This window comes from Bactrocera latifrons, unplaced genomic scaffold, assembly GCF_001853355.1.
Source record: "Bactrocera latifrons isolate USDA-ARS-PBARC rearing strain unplaced genomic scaffold, ASM185335v1 scaffold_64, whole genome shotgun sequence".
Lineage (NCBI taxonomy): Eukaryota > Metazoa > Arthropoda > Insecta > Diptera > Tephritidae > Bactrocera > Bactrocera latifrons.
Window position 1 is genome coordinate 683,722 of NW_017537312.1, and position 19,617 is coordinate 703,338.

At 34.3% G+C, this 19,617-nt stretch overlaps 1 protein-coding gene across 5 annotated transcripts in view; it reads right to left on the reverse strand.

Moving 5' to 3' along the window:
* Positions 1-8,622, reverse strand: part of LOC108975388 (sal-like protein 1) — a 35,612-nt gene extending 26,990 nt beyond the window's left edge. The window contains exons 1-2 of one of the 5 annotated variants that reach the window (XM_018943851.1): positions 8,094-8,622; positions 5,730-5,896 (exon numbers count right to left, since the gene is read on the reverse strand). The gene's annotated coding sequence lies outside the window, so the exon portion shown is untranslated. The other 4 variants (XM_018943849.1, XM_018943850.1, XM_018943847.1 and 1 more) reach the window with 4 other exon arrangements.
* Between the last annotated feature and the right edge of the window lie 10,995 nt (positions 8,623-19,617).

The window sequence follows — 19,617 nt, forward strand, 5'->3', positions numbered from 1 at the left end:
AGGCATTATTCGAGCAAAGTTTTACGCCGAGCTTCTTGATTTGTACTCTTGAAAGGAGAGTATCGGAAGTAATTTAGAATTGTGTTGTATGAAGAGTAGGCGTAGTTGCAATCCGATTACAACATAAGAATGTATTTTGATTGAAATCGGTTAAGCAGGCCCTAAGATATGTGATCTTACACAATAGTGGACGGTGCCGCCCCCAACCTCCAATTTTTACACCGCCTCGCATAAAGCCCTCTCATATTATCTCGGGCATAAAATTTACTGCCTCTGGCGTATTTAGTTATTGATTTATCGCGTTTTAGTAGCTTTTAAGAGTACCGTTGTATGGGTAGTGGGCAAGGTTATCATCAGATTTCATCCATACTCACACTGTCGGTAATAGTTCTGGTTCTTATAAGAATTTTCCTAAGCGAACTTGGCTAGGATATACAGTATGTCTCATAAATCTTTTCATATGACAACTTTGACGAAGTAAAATGTTGATATATATTATGTATATTTATATTATTTATTTATTTAAGCATTTTTTTCTAACATAATAATTTTCATTATGTTATTTATTATTTCTGAACCAAAAACAATCACATTTTTTAAGTATATTAGAAGAAATAAATTAAGAAACAAAAAATATCTTATTCTGTACTGTCTCAAAATTCTTTTCACATTTCACCACAATTAAAGTCGCAATACGTACACGCGAGCGTTTTTATACTCTCGCAACAAAGTTGCTAAAGAGAGTATTATAGTTTTGTTCACATAACGGTTATTTGTAAGTCCTAAAACTAAAAGAGTCAGATATAGGGTTATATATATCAAAGTGATCAGGGTGACGAGTAGAGTTGAAATCCGGGTGTCTGTGTGTCCGTCCGTCCGGCTGTCCGTCCGTACGTGCAAGCTGTAACTTGAGTAAAAATTGAGATATCATGATGAAACTTGGTACACGTTTTTCTTCGCTCCATAAGAAGATTAAGTTCGAAGATGGGCAAAATCGGCCCACTGCCACGCCCACAAAATGGCGGAAACCGAAAACCTATAAAATGTCATAACTAAGCCGCAAATAAAGATATTAAAATGAAATTTGGCACAAAGGATCACGTTGGGGAGTGGCATATTTGGACGTAATTGTTTTGGAAAAGTGGGCGTGGCCCCGGCCCCTACTAGCTTTTTTGTACATATCTCGAAAACTACTATAGCTATGTCAACCAAACTGTATAGAGTCGTTTCTGCAATTCCATATACAGTTCAAAAATGGAAGAAATCGGATAATAACCAYGYCCACCTCCCATACAAAGGTTATGTTGAAAATCACTAAAAGTGCGTTAACCGACTAACAAAAAACGTCAGAAACACTAAATTTTACGGAAGAAATGTCAGAAAGAAGATGCATCCAGGCTTTTTTTAAAAATTGAAAATGGGCGTGGCGTCGCCCACTTATGGACCAAAATGAAATTCGGTATATAATATTTTCTTAACACCCTGATGACATGTACCAAATATGGATGAAATCCATCCGAGAGTATAAAATGTTCGGTGACACCCGAACTTAGCCCTTCCTTACTTGTTTGTATTTCTTTTATGCTCTCTCGTATGAAACTCCAAATCATATTCTCGTTGTAGTACCCTTGATATCGACGTTCAAAGTCCATCACATCTTGATGAAAACGTTCTCCTTGCTCCTCGGAGTAGACTCCTATGCTGTCTGCCATCTTTGTTTTATGAAATAAATTAAAATATACTTATCGATGTAGATCTGCCCAAAGCAAACTTAAAGAACTAAAAATTAATATTTAAGTGTTTTTCAATGTCTAGAATTAGAATTCAAGTATGAGAACAGAAACCCCAAAAAAAAAATTTTTTTTGTTGACCGGTGTAGTTTAATTTACTCATAAAAGAATAAAATATTTAAATATTGCATTGTGAAAAGAATTATGAGACATACCGTATGTTCCTTAATCCTGTTAGAGAGCGAATACACTTCTTCAAAATTAATTTCCCACAGATGCCCCTCGCTACCACAGTCCAAATTACAGTTCCGTATCTTATTTTATTTTATAAACGGTTTTTCTATAGGGCAATACAAAATTAGGCCGACAACGACGGCAAACGACGAAATGTTTTTCCGGCTCTCTTAACATTTCTCTTCAGTAAGATTTGCCATTTTGTTATGGAAAGACGAGTCGAATTTATTAAAATTAACTACCTCAATTCGGACTCAGTGACCTCAATATACATCTTGAATATTTATAGGTGATACATAGTAAGGTTACGGTCAACAAAACTATTATACAATGCCGCAACATGTAAAAATATTATTTGTTTTATTTTAATTTTTGAAAATACGGAAGTTTTTATATTGAAATGCAGAGAATTAAAAAAAATTAATGTTTCGCTGTTTTGGTGTGATAAAAAAACCTTAAAAATATTTAGAAAAAAAAATATTAAAATGCTATTGTTTTTGCGTTGCGAAAATATAAAAATCAGTTATGTTGTCCGCTGGTTGTTAAAGAAACTTTTTTGACTGAAATGAGTAAAGATCAGACTTTAATTGTAAATAATATTTATGGATGTTGAAACTTGAAAGAGGCTTTTCAAATATAGGATCATGTTTTTCTTGTCATAAAATCCCTAAACCTTTTGGACCGAAAACTTGAAAGTCACTCCATTTTCGAATGAAATCAAAGTATACAGCACAATAAGCATAAGAATAGGGATTAAACACCCAGAGATATGAGAATGTTTATAAGTATATATAGACTAAATGCCATAACGTAAGAAAAACAAAATTTTGCAAATTTGTTATTAGCCTTTAACCTCCAAATATACTTTTTAATTAGCAATTAAACACTTTTCCCATGCCATTCTCTTGCAAAGCCGCTAACAATGAGTTACTCCAGTAAAAGAATGCCCTGCATGACACACCCATTGTACAGAAATCACGTACTCAATGGGGCCGACAGGTATTTCGCAATTTTTGGCAAAAACGGAAAAAAGTCAGTTGGCATGAAGTGACGTAATATTGGTCGATGCTAGAATACAGTTAGGCGAGAATTAACGATGATGCGATGACGCAGCGCTTCACTCAATCTCCAGTCACTCAGTCACGCAGTGCATTGACCCAACGCGCTCACATACATACGTACATACACATTTACAAGTACATTCACTAGCCACGCATTTACATATTAAGGAGGCGTTAGCAACTAACTACATGTGCCGTTATAGCAAAATCTGTCGATATACATGCATATATGTACATATATGTGTGCATGTATGTATCTGCTGAGCTAAAGTAACTTGAAAGGTGCTACTAATTTGATTTTTGGAAACTTTTGGAATGTATGCGCATATACATATGTAAGTATTTCCAAGTATGTGTATATATATGTATGTATGTAAGAGCACGTGTTTTCAAAACAGTTAAGTGATCTAATGACTAAAGTCGTTCTTATTTGTTTCTAAATGTTTGCCAATTTGGTGTCATTCTCGTTTTGGAAATTAATATGGTTTATCGTGCATTTAAACCTTTATTTACGTATTGCTAACATAATAGGGGTATTCGTTTGCTCTTGCAAAACTCTTGCACGGTGCACGAATTGCATATATTTCCTCTTGGTGCACCGGCACAACAATAAACACACGCAGAAAATTATTTGCAATGGCTGTAAAGTATGTCAGACCAAAACCCATGTATATTTGCGTGCAATGTCACGCCAAAATGTAATTGCAACCCTGTTTTAGCTGTCATTTTACATAAAGACACATTTCGTCGTTAAATTGTTGAGGAAGGTAAGTTTTAAATAGATTTTAAAATTTCTACTTAAATTATAAAGATTTGTTACAGTTTTTTTTTTTTTTGTTAAAAATGTATGCTGAAGGTGCGCCAATTCACAATAGTCATGCATAATTGTCATTCGCAATAAATTGATCGAATCAGCCATTCATATATCACTAGATTCTGCGATGCGTGCTCTCGTGCCCTTGTATATTTCGTAATAGAATTTTTGCAATCTCCAATCTTGTAAAAGCAAGCGAATACCCGTAATATATACATATACATATATATATGCATTTAAATTGTAAATGGGAAAATCTCTCGTGAATCCGTTGGAATGATTTTGGTCGATATTTTGGGTATGAAACGCGTCGGCTCGTCCCGATAAAGCTGCATTTTTTCTAAAAATATTATCATAAAGAGGTCTCTTTGAACATGCTTGTTGGGCATGCTCAAGTCAACAGTCATTGAAATGGAGGAGAAAAAAACGAGCCGAAACCAAAAGAACACGCTAAAACCGCTCAAAAATTAAGGCGATGCTCAAAAAGGGGGGAATTGTGAAATAATCCCAAATCCATCCCAAAAAGAGCGTATGAAAAGTGTTTCGAGGACTGGAAAACCGTTGGCATAAGTTTATTACATATTTATTATTACATCTTGCCTCAACCATCAGCTCAGGAATCCCTTAACCAATACTGTTTTTGGTCGATAACGTATAATTTTTTCTTGAAAAAATAGCAAAAAAGAAAGAATTTCGGCATAACCTCAAATTTCTGCTTAGATTATAATATTCATTGCAATATATATTTTGATAAAATTTAGCTACGGTCGAGGAACTCAATTTATATTAGAAAAAAATTAAAAACTTTTCCTTTCTTCCGCCTTATTCTTCACTATAGATTATATTTTCGCCTTTTTATTGGTTCTAACCACAAAATTATCAGTATAAGCAAGTGAAATTAACTATTCACCAAATTCAACATCTCTTCACAAATTTCATAGCGGTGATCCACGCTTAAATATTCGAAAATATCTTAATTGAAAATCCAAATAACTTATTTGGGTCATCCGTGGTTTTGCATTCCATGCAAAATCATTTCGAATGTTGTTCAATGACTCATTTTGTTTACACTGAAGTTACACTTGGGACACAAACGAAGCGATCGATGCAATGAAAGTGAAAATCATATAAAGCAACAAAAACTAAATGAAACCGAAAACGGAATGTTGGAAATGACAGAGTCTCGAATTTCGCAGAAAACCCCAACRTCATTTTGACAGATTAAAGATTACAGGAAGCAGCATTCAATTAGTGAGCAGGTGCTCTTTTGTGCGATCGGTGAGAAAGGTGTAATGAATAGAAACTTTTTTGGTAAATTTAATAGTGGGGGAGGAAATAAAAAATGTATAAACAAAATATTTTGGCATATATACATATACATGTGCACTTCTAGATATTTATAGTACACGGAAATCATTGTATTTCGGAAGAATGTTATCCATTCCCAATTATTTTTCAAAGATAGTGAAAGTCTGTAATTTAATGATGCATTGTGCCGTTACCCTAATGCGTACCAAACGTTAGATATTTAAGAAAAATTTTCAAAACATACAGTGATACATTAATTGAAATCACTTTGCCTTGTATAAGAAATTAGAAAAAAAGCATTTTGAAATGTTTGCAAAACGGAAGAATTTTAAGAAAATATCTAAGAAAGTACTTGAAGAGGCTTTAGTTTTAGTATATTGGCGCAGAGTTGGCAGAGCTTTATCTCAAGAGCACTTATAAATAGGTGGAAAAAGAGGAATTGAAAGCTCGTTGAAAAACTATAAATATAAAAAAGTGATTTTTTGTTCTATAAAATTTGAGTACAAATAAGTACTTTATAAAGCAGTATTTTATGAAATGATAAAATATGGTATTTTTAATAGTAAAAGCAATAATTCTTACACTTGTTGCTTTGAAGGAATCATAACATTTTCAAATATCCTTTTTATCCTTGTTAGTTGTTTTTGTTATAATTTTTGTGGCTTTTTACTGCCACGCAAATGCTTTGCTGCTGTTCTTATTCAATTATTTGTTACTCCAGCAATTGTATGTGTTTGTATGTATGTGTCCTTGGCGTGCAGGCAACACTTTAGATATTGTTTAATTTTTTGGTTTGCAGGAAATTTTCATGATTTGCCAATTTTTCCGTGGAAATAGTTTCAATTATGTTTTTTGCGCGAAAAACAGGAAAAGAAATACAAAAAGTGAGTGTAGTAGAGAAGATAAAGGTAAAGGGGGGTCAGGAGAAGCACAAAATAAAATGAGAAAAAAAAAAATTTTTTTTTTAAAGGTAAATGAGGATAGCTGAATAAATGAGGTCATGCATGCAAATGGTTTATTGTAAGAAGACGAAAAGGTAAGTGGAAAGAATAAAAGAAGAAATTTGTGTTAAATTTATTTTAAAATAAAAAATTATAAAAAACTTAAACAAATAATAAAATAAATTCCGTGTATGAAACTTCGGATAAAGTGAGTATCTTTTCTAATGAAATGTCATTTCTAATCAAATTTCAACTACTAAAATAATAAATAAAAGTTCTTTCAGGGCAATCTAAATGAGTAAAGAAAAATTTCATGAAGGACAGAATTTGAATTTCAATGTTTTTAATGAAAACGGTATTATAAATATCATGATAAATAAAATCAATAACAAAACTAATTAAATTAAATGATAAGTATTTACTCAAAACTGCTAAAATTTTAAAATAAATTTAAATACCTGCTTTATGTTTAATATAWAAATATTTTCTAATTTATTTGTATTTTATTTGTGTAAAAAATTAAATAGTTTTCAATACTTTTTAACTTTTTACTTTTAAAGTAAATAATTCAAATATTTACACTTTGGTTTATAATTTTGGAATTTTTTTAATCATATGAGTTGTGTAAAAGAAATTTTAAACTTAAAATTTTCCAAAAATAATAATAATTAAACAAATAAAAAGTATAAAAACGGGGTAAATAACTCCTTAATTTATGAATTCAATTAAATTAATTGAATTAAAAAAATTAAATGACAATTTTTTCTTAAATTTTTTAATTTTTTCAACATAAATCTAGGACTTTTTTTATATAATAAACAATTAATTTAGTTTTTTTTAGTAAAAAGTAAATTTTAAACAATTATATTAATTAATTAATTTACATTAATTAAATTGATTAATTTACATTAATTAAATTGATTAATTCGTTATAAATTAATTTAAATTAATTGTTTTATATATTTCATAAAATTAGTTAGTTTTAATGTATGTATGAATAACGGGAAATTCAATATTTATTTGATTACTATTTTCTTTTAATTACTTCAATTCATTAATTCATTTAAATTAAATTAAATTCGTTTAACTTCAACCAGATAAAAATGCAGAGTAAATTAGGTAAGTAAAGAAAAAATATTTACTTTTAATAAAAATCGATACTCACAAATAATATATGTATGTTTTGTGTATGTGTAGAAAATATACTTGTTAAAAATATAAATACAGCGACAGCAATCATAAAAAAAACAAGAGTAGCACACACGCAAAACGATGAAATTTTCATAAACGCCCAAAACTAGCTTTTAAAATGTTTTTTGTTTTGTTTTAATATTTTTACTACTTTCATTAAGAATTATTAAATAGTTATATTAGGTTTTGTTCTGTAATATTTTTGGGTTTTGTTAGTAGGTGCGAAGTAGTGTACTAGTGTGTATGTATGTTTGTTACTGTGAGTAGTAAAATAGGAAATGGAAGTCAAAATATTTACAATTCAAAATAAATGACAGCAATTAACGTTTCATAGCTGTATTGCTATTATGGTTGGACTGGTTGCTTGCAGGCAGTTGGTTGGAGAGCTGGGGTGTAGAGTTTTGGTACGGTTGGATACTTTTGTTTTGTGTTTATATTATTATTATCGCCAACACCCAGGATTTGCCAAAAAAGTTGTCGCCGAGATTTTTCGCTTGATTTCAATTTTATTTGGATTGTTTTTTTTCCGAATTTTTGATGTATGAAAATATTTACAACAGTTTCTATGACAGATACTGTGCTGATTATGATTCAATTTAATTTAATTGCAAATTTTGAAAATGAAAATATTGTTTTGTTGCTGTTTTATTTAAAATTTTGTTGTATATATTTTTTGTACAATTTTTTATAAAATTTTTTTAAGTAATTTTTTTATAAATATTAAAAAAAAAAATTTTTCGCCAATTTCGTATTTTTTTTTATTTCACTCGTTTTGCGTTTGATTTTTTGGCTTTCGTTTTTTAAGTTTTTAAACTTTTTTCAAAATTGTATTTCCTGCTTTGCTCTGGTGTTGCTTTATTTTCACTTCTTTCTTCACACGCCGAATATCGCGTTTTACACTGAATTTTGTGTTTTTACTGGTATTTTATTTAAAAGTAATTTTTTATATGGAAACAATTTCTGAAATTGCACTTTATTTGCATTTTCATTTTTTTTTAATTGTTGCGCTATCTCGAAAACACATTAACGGCTTCAAGAAATATGTTTTAGTGCACTCATAGAATTTTTATAACACTTGCAATAGGTGAGTGTGCACTTTTAATGTCGAAAATTATTTCTCTTTTATTTTCGAAAATTTTTACACATCCTTCTGTCACAAAATATATAAGTATATTGGGTTTCTGTTTTATTTCACTTACAAATTAGGCACATTCATTTTTGCTTGCTTTAAAAATATTGTATAGGCTATATAAACAGGGTTTCATTCCGAAAATGATTCAATTATTTTAAAATTTTAAATTGATCGATTATTCAATCTATTTTCCAATTTTTTTTTCGTTTTAAAACAATTTTTTCAAGTCAAAGTTGTTTGCAATTTTTTTTATATTTTTTAACACTAATGCACATAATCTTGCAATTTTTTATTTAATTATCCAAAACTGCTTCAAATATTATTGACGTGCGTACATGTGTCTGTACCTTTAAAAAAATCACATTACTGGCCGATTTAAAATTCTTGCATTTAATTTAAGTTTTCTCACTTTTTTAATTATTTTATTACAACATTTGCGAAAAACGTTCTGGTTTCATATTTTGTCTCACATTTTTTCCTTTTTTTCGAGTTTCAGTAATTGCAAAATTTTTCAAATTCTTCGTTTTTCAAATGCGTCACTTTTCAATATTTTATTTTGTGCAATAATAATTTTATATTGCGCTATAATCATCACTTTTTAATTTTTCGCATTTTTTGTCTTCAATATTAATATTTATTTCTACTTGGGAAATAATATTTTTTGTCGGCGTGTAATCCAATCAGTGTACATATGTATGTATGGTCTCTACGCACAGTACGCCCGTAAGCAGAGCAGAGAAATTTCCACAAATCCGAATACGTCAACGGTAGAAAGCCGACTGTGCGCAGGCGCACCAAAAGAAATGCGCACAACGGTACCGCCACAAGAGCAACGAGCGGTGACAGCGGCACTAGTTAATGCCAAAAACAGCAACAACAATAGTGCACGAAGAGCAACAGCAGCACGAGCGGCAGAAGCTGATGTAGAAGTAGAAGCGACAAAGAATGGTATGACGATGACGACGATGAGGATGGGAGCGCGCACTCGTACAAGCAAGCGCGCTCTTCTTGTTGCTATTGTTGTCAGCTATTTATATTTCGTTGGTCTGCACCAACATTACTGATCATACAAAAATTCCATGAAGACACCAGCCCAAGCCGTTACTAAAGTGACAAGGCAACAAACGTTCGGCTAACGTTTCAGCCAACGAACATCATTTGCACGAATGCACAGCATGGGTTAGCCAACACGCCGTTCAGAGTTTTTCGTCCGGCTTGCCATTAGTTGGTCGCAATAATCACGTATTGGTTGTTGTTAGCGTCAGCAGCGGAGCGTGGTTCTGCAAATGTTGCGCCAACCCAGCTGAGCGCGCTATACAACATGCTCGAAGCGCGCTCAACGCACAACATAACTGTATTTGTGTCGACATATGTTTGTGTGCGCGTATGTGTGACCGCTGAACTGTTTGTTATTGTTACCTTCAATGCGTTCAAAGTCATGGCTAACGAGTTGGCCGGCTGTGCGCCGACCGACAGGTGAGAGCGCTGCAGCGTATGAGAGTCACAAGGAGAAGTTTATGAGCGGTGAGCACTTGCATTCATTCATTTCTTGGTTTTGCGCTCAGCATTAAACTATGTATATATGTGTTGCCAAGTACTTCATTCGTGTTAGCAACATGTTGCTTGGAATAATTCTACACTCAAATATCAATGGTAATTTCTCATGCTGGTAACCTTAAAATTTATTAACTATAATTTGAATTTGAAATTTATGTTTCAAATTTTTGACGTAGTACTTAGCAACTTACTTCGTGTCTGTGTACGTGAGGTGCAACAGCTACAAACGTATCAACTTCAAGAAGTGTGTGCAATGTGGTTTGTTTCTTAAGTCTTTTGTGTTGCTCGTAATACAAATGTTTAAACGGGGCGCAACAATTGCAGCAAATTATGAGTCTGTGTTAAAATCAGAACGGTTTGAAACATGTTTTAAAATCTTCATCTGATAATTGCCGTTACGAATAACCAAATACATAGAATCTTATATCGTTGTCATTATGAAGGACAACTGAGTCCTTTTATCCATACTTTTATGTACTTACATACATATATTTGAACTCAAAAATTTGATCACTTTTGAAGATATCTGCTTTAAGTGTATTAAATAAGCGATAATCACGACTGACAAAAAACTACTTTTTTCCTTTATCTATTACAAATGTTTAATATCGCCTTTAAAATGGGCTTCTTGTGAAATTTGGCATAAGCATGCCAAACCTTAATTCAATATTCTTTACGCTTGTAGTGGTTTCAGCGCATTTTGGTTTTTCTGACAAAAAAACACCATATTTCGAAGGTTTAAATATCGGATAATAATTTTTGAATTACTTTATTCATTATTTTAATGATTACAGTCATTTGAGACTCTCTCAACTTGTTTTATCAATGTTAGTTAAGACATTTTTAATTTTGAATCGCAAAGCTATCTTCCCTAAAAATATTTGCAGTGATTAAGAATCTACCTTTTATCGGAAATTGAACTTCTTCAGCGCCCTATTTCAACAATGCGCATTTTTATTACTTTAATTTAATTTTATGCATTTTTTTTTAAATTTTAATGAGCAACCAATTAAAAAAAATATGATAAAAATATTATTACTTTTTATCGAACGTTAAAAAAGTCACCAACAAATTTATGAAATAAAAAAACTATATAACAATATTATTAAATATTATTTCAACTAAAATATATATTATTTTRATAGAACAAATTAATTTACTTAMTAATATTTTAATGCTTGTCATAATATTCCTCAGTCACTCTCTCATATTGCGCACATAACCCAAATTCAACAAAAGCTGTTTTGCATTGCTAAAAATAACCGAAAATAGTATTTAGGCAAACAGGGTAAAAATGTCTGTGAGGCCTACTCAGTTAAGCCGCACAATGGGTGCGCAATATTAAGCACACATTCATAATACATATGTACATATGTACTTATACATCTACATATCGTCAACTGAAATGCAAAATAACGTATCATCAAAAAATTCGAAATTAAGTGTCTTATTGATTAAGCTTCACTACTTCAAACTACATACTTAAAATTACATATGTTCAACATTTTTTGGTTCTGCGGTCAGATATAAACCAGTTTTAACCAATATTAAAATTTAGTTTCACTATGTTAGATTTTATTTCTTGTTTCAGTCATGCCACTGAAAATTTCGTAAAAGGTTATTACGTTATTTTGTATTTCAGGTGACGATATATTTCATACACACATCTAGAACTGACAAGTCTACATATAGACAGTATGTGTCGAGATATGTAACAAAAATTTCAGGCACTAGACGCGCATTTCTTTCAGCGAATTTATGCGTGCGTTTATTATAAAAATATTGCCAACCCAACACAAATACATACAAATGTGTTGTAAACTTGAATATAAAGCGACGTTTCGCTCTTCTACTTTACGACTTTACGGCACGCTCACAAATCATTTCAGTATACGCTCGCCGCATTTACTCTACTCCGTGCATGCTCAGCGTCATAATCGGCTAGCCAGCCAACCCACCAGCCACCGCTCGTTTGCAACTTGACCTAGAAACACTTTTTCCAGTTATTTCGCCTTGTAAACAAAATAAATTTACAGTTTATGTTGATGCAGCAAAACTTTTCATGATATTATGTTGCATGCATGTAGCTAAACATGTTGCTTGGAGGCCGCAAACGTTGCTTGTAGTCTGCTCTTAGATCAATGAATTGTAAGTATTTGTAGCCAACTGCCAAAAATTGTACTAGCAAGTTAAAGAGAGAAAAATAGTTCTAATCTAAAATTAAGTGAACTTTAAAAACTCCCTGATTCTGGTACTGAAATGATGATAAAGCGGATATTACGGCCAATTGAGAAATCAAACAAAACACAATAACTTAAGGAAGTGAATTTCAAGCGACTTCAATAAAGAATTTTTTACTGTAGGACAAAAACTTCAATGCTAATATATTGCTTATTTCTACTAAGTGTGTTTTGATTTCAATCAGGAAATTGCTATATGAAATTACGAGCACACGGCGCTTCACAAAATAGTATTTAATCCAGTCATCGTTAGTTCTTACCAAATTACTTAGGCGATTGTAAGTGTTGTGTGTTAATTATATACTTATGAACATTTTTTAACTACTTTTTCCCTCGCACTTCCATATCCCATTTCAAACCTCTAAATCGCCACATAAGGCATTGAAATATGTAAATCTAATGATCAGTAATATAAGAAAATTGCCCAAAGGGTTATTAATAAGAAATTGGTTTGGCTTTAGCGCCACCTATCGGTTACAAATCCTATTCTTGTTGATCTTAACCTTTATTCAATTCTGTTAGACGAAATAGGACAGATTTCACATATTATATTATATATTTTAAAGTCCTAACAAATGCTCTGTTCCTATTAGATTGGATTGCTGTGATTACTGAGGTTAGAGATGTTTTCCGGGATTAAACAATGAGGGACAAGGTTTTCCGACACTCCAAAATTCCATTTCCAAAAATTCTGAAAATTCCGCATAAATTTATAGATTTCTTTAATTATTTTTGAAGAAGTTTTGCCAAAAATATGGCCCAAGACAATCGGTGGTATGAAGTTGGAATGGGGTATTGTTGTTGTTTTAGCAGTTATCTAATCACCGCTTTGGTGGAAAGGTTAAAGTAAGTTGACATTGAAGTTTTTTAACAGCAGGCTCTACGGGAGTCGCTAGATGTGTCGGATTCATTGGACATGCAAAGAGGTGGTTAAAGGCGTGCGGGGACTCATTCCAGGCAAGAAAAATATTTAGTATGACGTGGTCGATACTATAATATTCAGGACGAAGTTGTTCAGCTGGAACCTTCGTCTGCTGTGGGTGACAGTTTAACTGCAAGTGCACCATTCACGGTTTGGAGTTGGTGCATAAGTTTATACCGCTGAATGGCGGTCAGTGCGAAGCTGAAGTTTGTTGCGTCCGTCAATGTGGTCGACGTAATCAAGAATTTACTAATGGTGAATGACTCCTCTTCAAGCAGGTGGCTGCGAATGTGATTTCTATGAAAATGAGCAGACCTCACTATGTAGGTGGAATTCACACCATCCAGTTGAGCATATCGGGGTGCCATTGATGATTACCGGCCGCCCTATTGCTCTGAATGTTGCCAACAAGGATTCTTTGTTCCTTCCGCAGATACTTCAGGCTAGCCACTTGAGGATTTTGTTATATTTATGTACTTTGGCAATAATCGCAACCATGTCGGGAGTGAAGGAGCATAGCCTGTCAAGGATAGCGCTTAAAATCTTAGGATTGCCAACAGTCGGAATTTGAATTCCATTGACAGTGATATTTAGATCTAATTTTTACTCCTTTGCTCAGTTTGTGAATATGGTCGCTGTGATTTCACTGTGGAACGGAGTCAGGCTCCTTGTAGAGAAGAGCCGAGAAAGATCGGTGAGATAGCTGATTGCGCACCTGTATTTTTCTGCAATTAAGAATTGTAAACTGTTGGTTGTGAGACTACATTTTTTAAAAACAAAAAGTGTTTTTCACCTTTCTTGCCAGTTCTACTATAGGAATTTCAGCGCGACGGACAGAAGTGGCACATAAAACGAAATCCTTTAAAGATCCATATTTCTTCGAATTTCTGACCGGTCTGCTTACATTTCCAACAAAACAAAAAATTATCGATGTTTGCTCATTAATGAGCAAATATTTATTAACAAATATGAATATTGTTACACATATAGTCTTACGCTAGGGTTTATGTTAAGGTGAGTTAAAAAATTAATATTTTTTTCTCTTGGTACTAAAAAAGTAGGCACTTACACACTACTAAGGAAATCTCTCCAAATATGAGCTCCTAATTGTAACGTGAAGGTTCTCCTTAGAGTTTTATATTTTTATTTGTTGGGGAAATTCAAATCTCGCTTTCAACTACCGGAGATGAATATTTATTATACTTATACTTATTGCATAAGTTTCTTTTTAAAAGATATTAACGGTTGAAGTTTGATTATTTTGGGCAAAGTCTGTTTCTTATGAATTTTATAATTTACTAAATAAAAACGACACTTTAAAATTACAAAACTGACAGTTTTCTAGGAAATTCGGTTCTAATAAAATTGTACCAAAATTTCCTTTTTTGATCCATCCTAATGAACATATATATCCAACTCCCTTTCTCCATAGATCTTAGTTAGCTCTAAATTTAAACAAATAAAAAAACTGTAAATTTATTTATAGCACTTACACTCCATTTTGTAATGATTTTCAAGTTTGTTTTTTCTTTACTCTTCTTCTAACACTATTTATTTTCATTCATTCTACACTATTATCCGTTTATGCTTTTTCTCATTTCTCTTCCTTCATCGCGTTTCCTTACTAATTTTCACATTTCATTTTACACGCTGTAACGGTAAAGCTGCGAAAATGAAAGCTTCAAGCGCACAAGTGCATACTCGTAGCTTCTTACGAATCAAGTGATTCAAACAGCATTCGCCTAACATATTGTATATACTATGTATATATACTTACAAACACCGATACAACGATACACGGCTGAAGTAAAAGCATTTGTTTATGTCTGTCGGTGCGTTAATCATTGGTAATACCTCAAACGTTTTTTCTCTTGCTTGGTCTACTTCTAGCTCATTTTTGGCGCTTATTTAACCACTTCCTCATTCCGATTCAGGGTTTCAGCGTTTTCGTCGCATTGATAATGAATAGTCCACCATTAATGGTGGCAAAAACAACACGAACTCATATAAATTATAAAAACATAAACAACAAATATTTTACATGCTGTCATACATTTGATTTCGCAATAAATATTTTTATTGTTTTGTCTTATCGGCGCTTACTCATCGAGTTCGTTCCATGAGTTTTCAGTTTTCACTATCGATATGCTCAGGGTTTGAGTGTTTGCTAATAATTAGCTTAATCAAAGGACATAAAATAATTTGATAACATCGAGTGGCGAAGTCATTTTAAAATTTAACTGTAGGGATCAAAAATCCTCATTATTATTGGCATAGTTTTTGGGATAACCGAACATACTAAAAATCCTTGATTAGTAGTGCACTTGGAGAAATATGAGTCTATAAATGGGTATTTCAGAAGTAAACTAGAAAGAAAACAGATTCGAAATATTAAAATTTTTCTCCTTCGTCTTTTTCAATACAGCTTCTAAATCTGGTATCCGGTAAAATTTTCAACCATATGACTGCTCCATGATTCAAAAGATTTGGCATTAAGTCAAATCGTGAGAGAATTATAAAATGTTCAGACATATATATGCTTGTTAAGAAACCAAGATTATCTGAGTCTGATAGCAACTTTCGGAGCCTTAAGTGCCATGGTTGGTGTGAAACTTAGTGTTGCTGAGTGCCATTCGTTGAACGCTCTTGCGCTTCTATGCAAGTGTGGTCTTTTGTAGTGCTCCCCACCATACAAAGACCCCACAAAACAAATTGAGCTCGACTATGGTAGTACTTTCGTTGAGTGTCCCTCCTTTTGCACAATGGCTCCAGTGGCTGGCAGCAGTAACAGGCTATTAATGTCTTTTTCGTTTTCCTCAATATCAAACATACATTAAAGGTTTTTATCTACGAATAGCCAGAAATAACCGTAGAGAGAAATTCATTCTAATTAGAAAAGAGATTGTCGTTACACGGATGTTCCTGCCTTTTCCTCTGCCATTCATGTCTGAGCAATTCTTAAGGTTTTTAAAATCGTCAGTTTCATAAAATGTAACATATATAAAACGCTGTAACATTTATTTTTGTAGTTACCAAATTTTTTCTAGATATTTAAGAATAAAGTTGAAGTTACCATATGGTCGCGCTGCATAGTAGGAAAAAGTTTCTAATTGGATAACAAGTTCCTGTTTTAAAACATCTTTCCCATATTACGTCTCTGCGGAAGCATTATTATGCAGTTACTAATCACCAATATTTTTCAACAACTTCTAACATAGAATTAAAGCTTTGACAAATTGTAGTTGTCACTGTTAACAAATGTATGGAACATATAGTACAATAACAAAACCGCACATTCGTGCAACACACACACACACCCATCTTCTCTTTCTTTATTACTACTGTAATGCACACAGTCTCTAATATACCGACATATCTAACCTGTTGCTAGCGGGCGATTTGGCCCAGACGCGGATTTGTTGCACCATTCTACCATTTTGATCGATGACGAATCATCTTCGTTTGGTTCTAGTCAATAGCATTAAGTGCAGCAACTGTAACGGCAGCGTTTGTCAGGCTTACAGCTTGTTACGGTACTTTCCTGTAAGCCTTCAACAATCACACAATCACACAAACACTCACACACACATACCCGCTTGCCGCCAATCGCATTAAGTTAGTGAACTACTAGTAATCGTTGTACAAAAGTCTCGACGAACAGGTGCACTTTCGGTAGCTTCACTAGCACTTTAACTAACTGTACTTGCTGCGTACCATTTTAATTACCCAAAATTTTATTATGCCTCATCGTTGCATTACTTGCTTGGCAATGAAGAGTTGGGCGGTAGCAGTAAGCTTCCTATGAAATTTGATACGAAAACGAGGCGCGCTTTGTCACGCCCCAATAATGAAAAATGTTAACCTTTCAGTAAAGTTTTAACTTTGTTCTTGTGCTTGAATGTGTGAAGTTACTAAATATTAAAACGGTTGATTTATGGAATACAATTTTTCTACCCGCATATTGGCTCAAAAGCGATGCCGAGACTATAAGCCACTATTTCTAGAATGGTTAAAGAAAATCAAAAACCGTCATTGATTCGCTAATCCATATATGAACATATACGTACATATGTATACATAGATAGTATATTCTATTATCTTTACTATGACCTCTTCCTCACTACTTTATCAAAGGAGTTTAACTTAATGGAGGTGCATTGTCGTAGTAATTCATGGAATATAGGATAGACTTCGCACCTGACCACTAGAACAATCAAAAGAGAACTTCATCCCTAATTAGTATATATGCGAAAATATGAAAAGAATCAATAATTTTGACCTTAAGTACTTCCTTTTAGATTTTTCAAGGTCTTTCATTTGTCTAAAGCAGCTCACGACTTCCGGTCCTTGACCAAGTATCCTCTGGGTAGCCTAATAACATCAGTTTGAAGTCGAGCTAAAGTGAGAGGGCGAATATCCCCTACATAGGGTTGTGCGCTCGGTTTGGGACCCGCCACGTAAAAAAAACCACCCCCAATGAAAGGAAACAACAAGCCTCGGATGAGTGACCCCCCTTTTGATGACGACCCTTTCAAACGATTTAAGGACTATGATTTGAGGGCATACACCTGGAATGTCCGGTCCATTAATTGGGAAGGTGCCGCTGCCCAGCTGGTTGCTGTCCTCGTGAAAATAAAGGCTGACATCACCGCCGTCCAGGAAATGGGATGGACGAGACAAGGACAGAGAGGACTTTAACGCCAGGGTGGGCAGGGAATGTATCTTTGGCACTACGGTCGGTAAATTCAGCCTCCAAGAGGAAACATCCCCAAATGTGTTGACCCTGATCGACTCCGCCGGGGCCCGAAATATGGTTATCTGTAGTACTAGATTCCAGCATAAGAAGTTACATCAAGCTACAAGCTGTCGCCGGATCGAAAAACCACCAACCAGATCGATCATGTTGTGATAGACCATTGGTTTTCGGAAAATGCAAAAGAACAGCTGGTACGACGAGGAGTGCCGTATCGCAGCGTAAAGAAAACATACTGCCTACTTCGCAACGTTACGATAGACCACAACACGTGCCGGACGGGATAGGTATCGAGAGTTGCAGAGGGAAGTGAGACGCATTTGCATACAGAAAAAGAAAGAGGCCGAAATGCGTTAGTACGAAGAGCATGATAAGCTGGCCGACAGGGGTAATGCTCGAAAATTCTACGAAAAAATGCCGCGGCTTACAGAAGGTTTTAAGACCGGAGTATACACTCGTAGAACCCCTAAAGGTGATCTAGTCACCGATGCCCAGACCAAACTTAAATTATGGAGGGAACACTTCTCCAGCCTGCTGAATGGCAATGAACGCACAACGCCAGAAGAAGGCGAACCCGATTCCCCAACCGATGACGATGTAGCAGACGTTCCACTGCCCAACCATGAAGGAGTTCGAATAGCAATTGTCCGGCGGCCGATGAATTGTCAGCCGAGCTATTCAAACACAGCGGCGAAGAACTGATAAGGAGCATGCATTAGCTTCTTTGTAAAATATGGTCGGACGAAAGCATTCCCAACGATTGGAATTTAAGAGTGCTCTGTCCAATCCACAAAAACGGAGACCCCACAATCTGCGCCGACTACTGTGTGATAAGCCTCCTCAAAATCGCATATAAGGTTCTATGGAGCGTATTGTATGAAAGATTAAAGCCCACCGCCAACAAACTGATTGGACCTTATCAGTGTGGCTTTAGACCTGTGTAAATCAATAATCGACCAGATATTCACCATGAGCCAAATCTCTTGGAAAAGACCCGTGAAAGGAGAATCGACACACACCACCTCTTCGTCGATTTCAAAGCTGTTTTCGACAGCACGAAAAGGGGCTGCCTTTATGCCGCGATGTCTGAATTTGGTATCCGCTCAAAACTAATACGGCTGTGTAAGCTGACGTTGAGCAACACCAAAAGCTCCGTCAGAATCGGGAAGGACCTCTCCGAGCAAGCAACGAAGGCAAGACGAAATAACGAAATATCTCCTGTCATCAAACAAACAGTCGTCGAACTCGCAACTAGGCTCTCACGACACTGTTGGCAGTCATAACTGTGAAGTCGCAGATAATTTCGTTCATCTTGGAACCAGCGTAAACACCACCAACAAAGTCAGCCTGGAAATCCAACGCAGGATAACTCTTGCCAACACGTGCTACTTCGTACTGAGTAGGCAATTGAGGAGCAAATTCCTTTCTCGAGGAACAAAAACCAAACTCTATAAGTCCCTCATAAGTTCCATCCTGCTATATGGTGCAGAGGCTTGGACGATGACAACAACTGATGAGTCGACGTTGCGAGTTTTCGAGAGAAAAGTTCTGCGAAAGATTTATGGCCCTTTGCGCGTTGGCCACAGCGAATATCGGATTCGATGGAGCAATGAACTGTATGAGATGACGACATTAACATAGTTTAGCGAATTAAAAGGCAGCGGCTACGCTGGCTAGGTCATGTTGTCCGAATCGACGAAAACACTGCAACCCTGAAGGTATTCGACCCTGTAC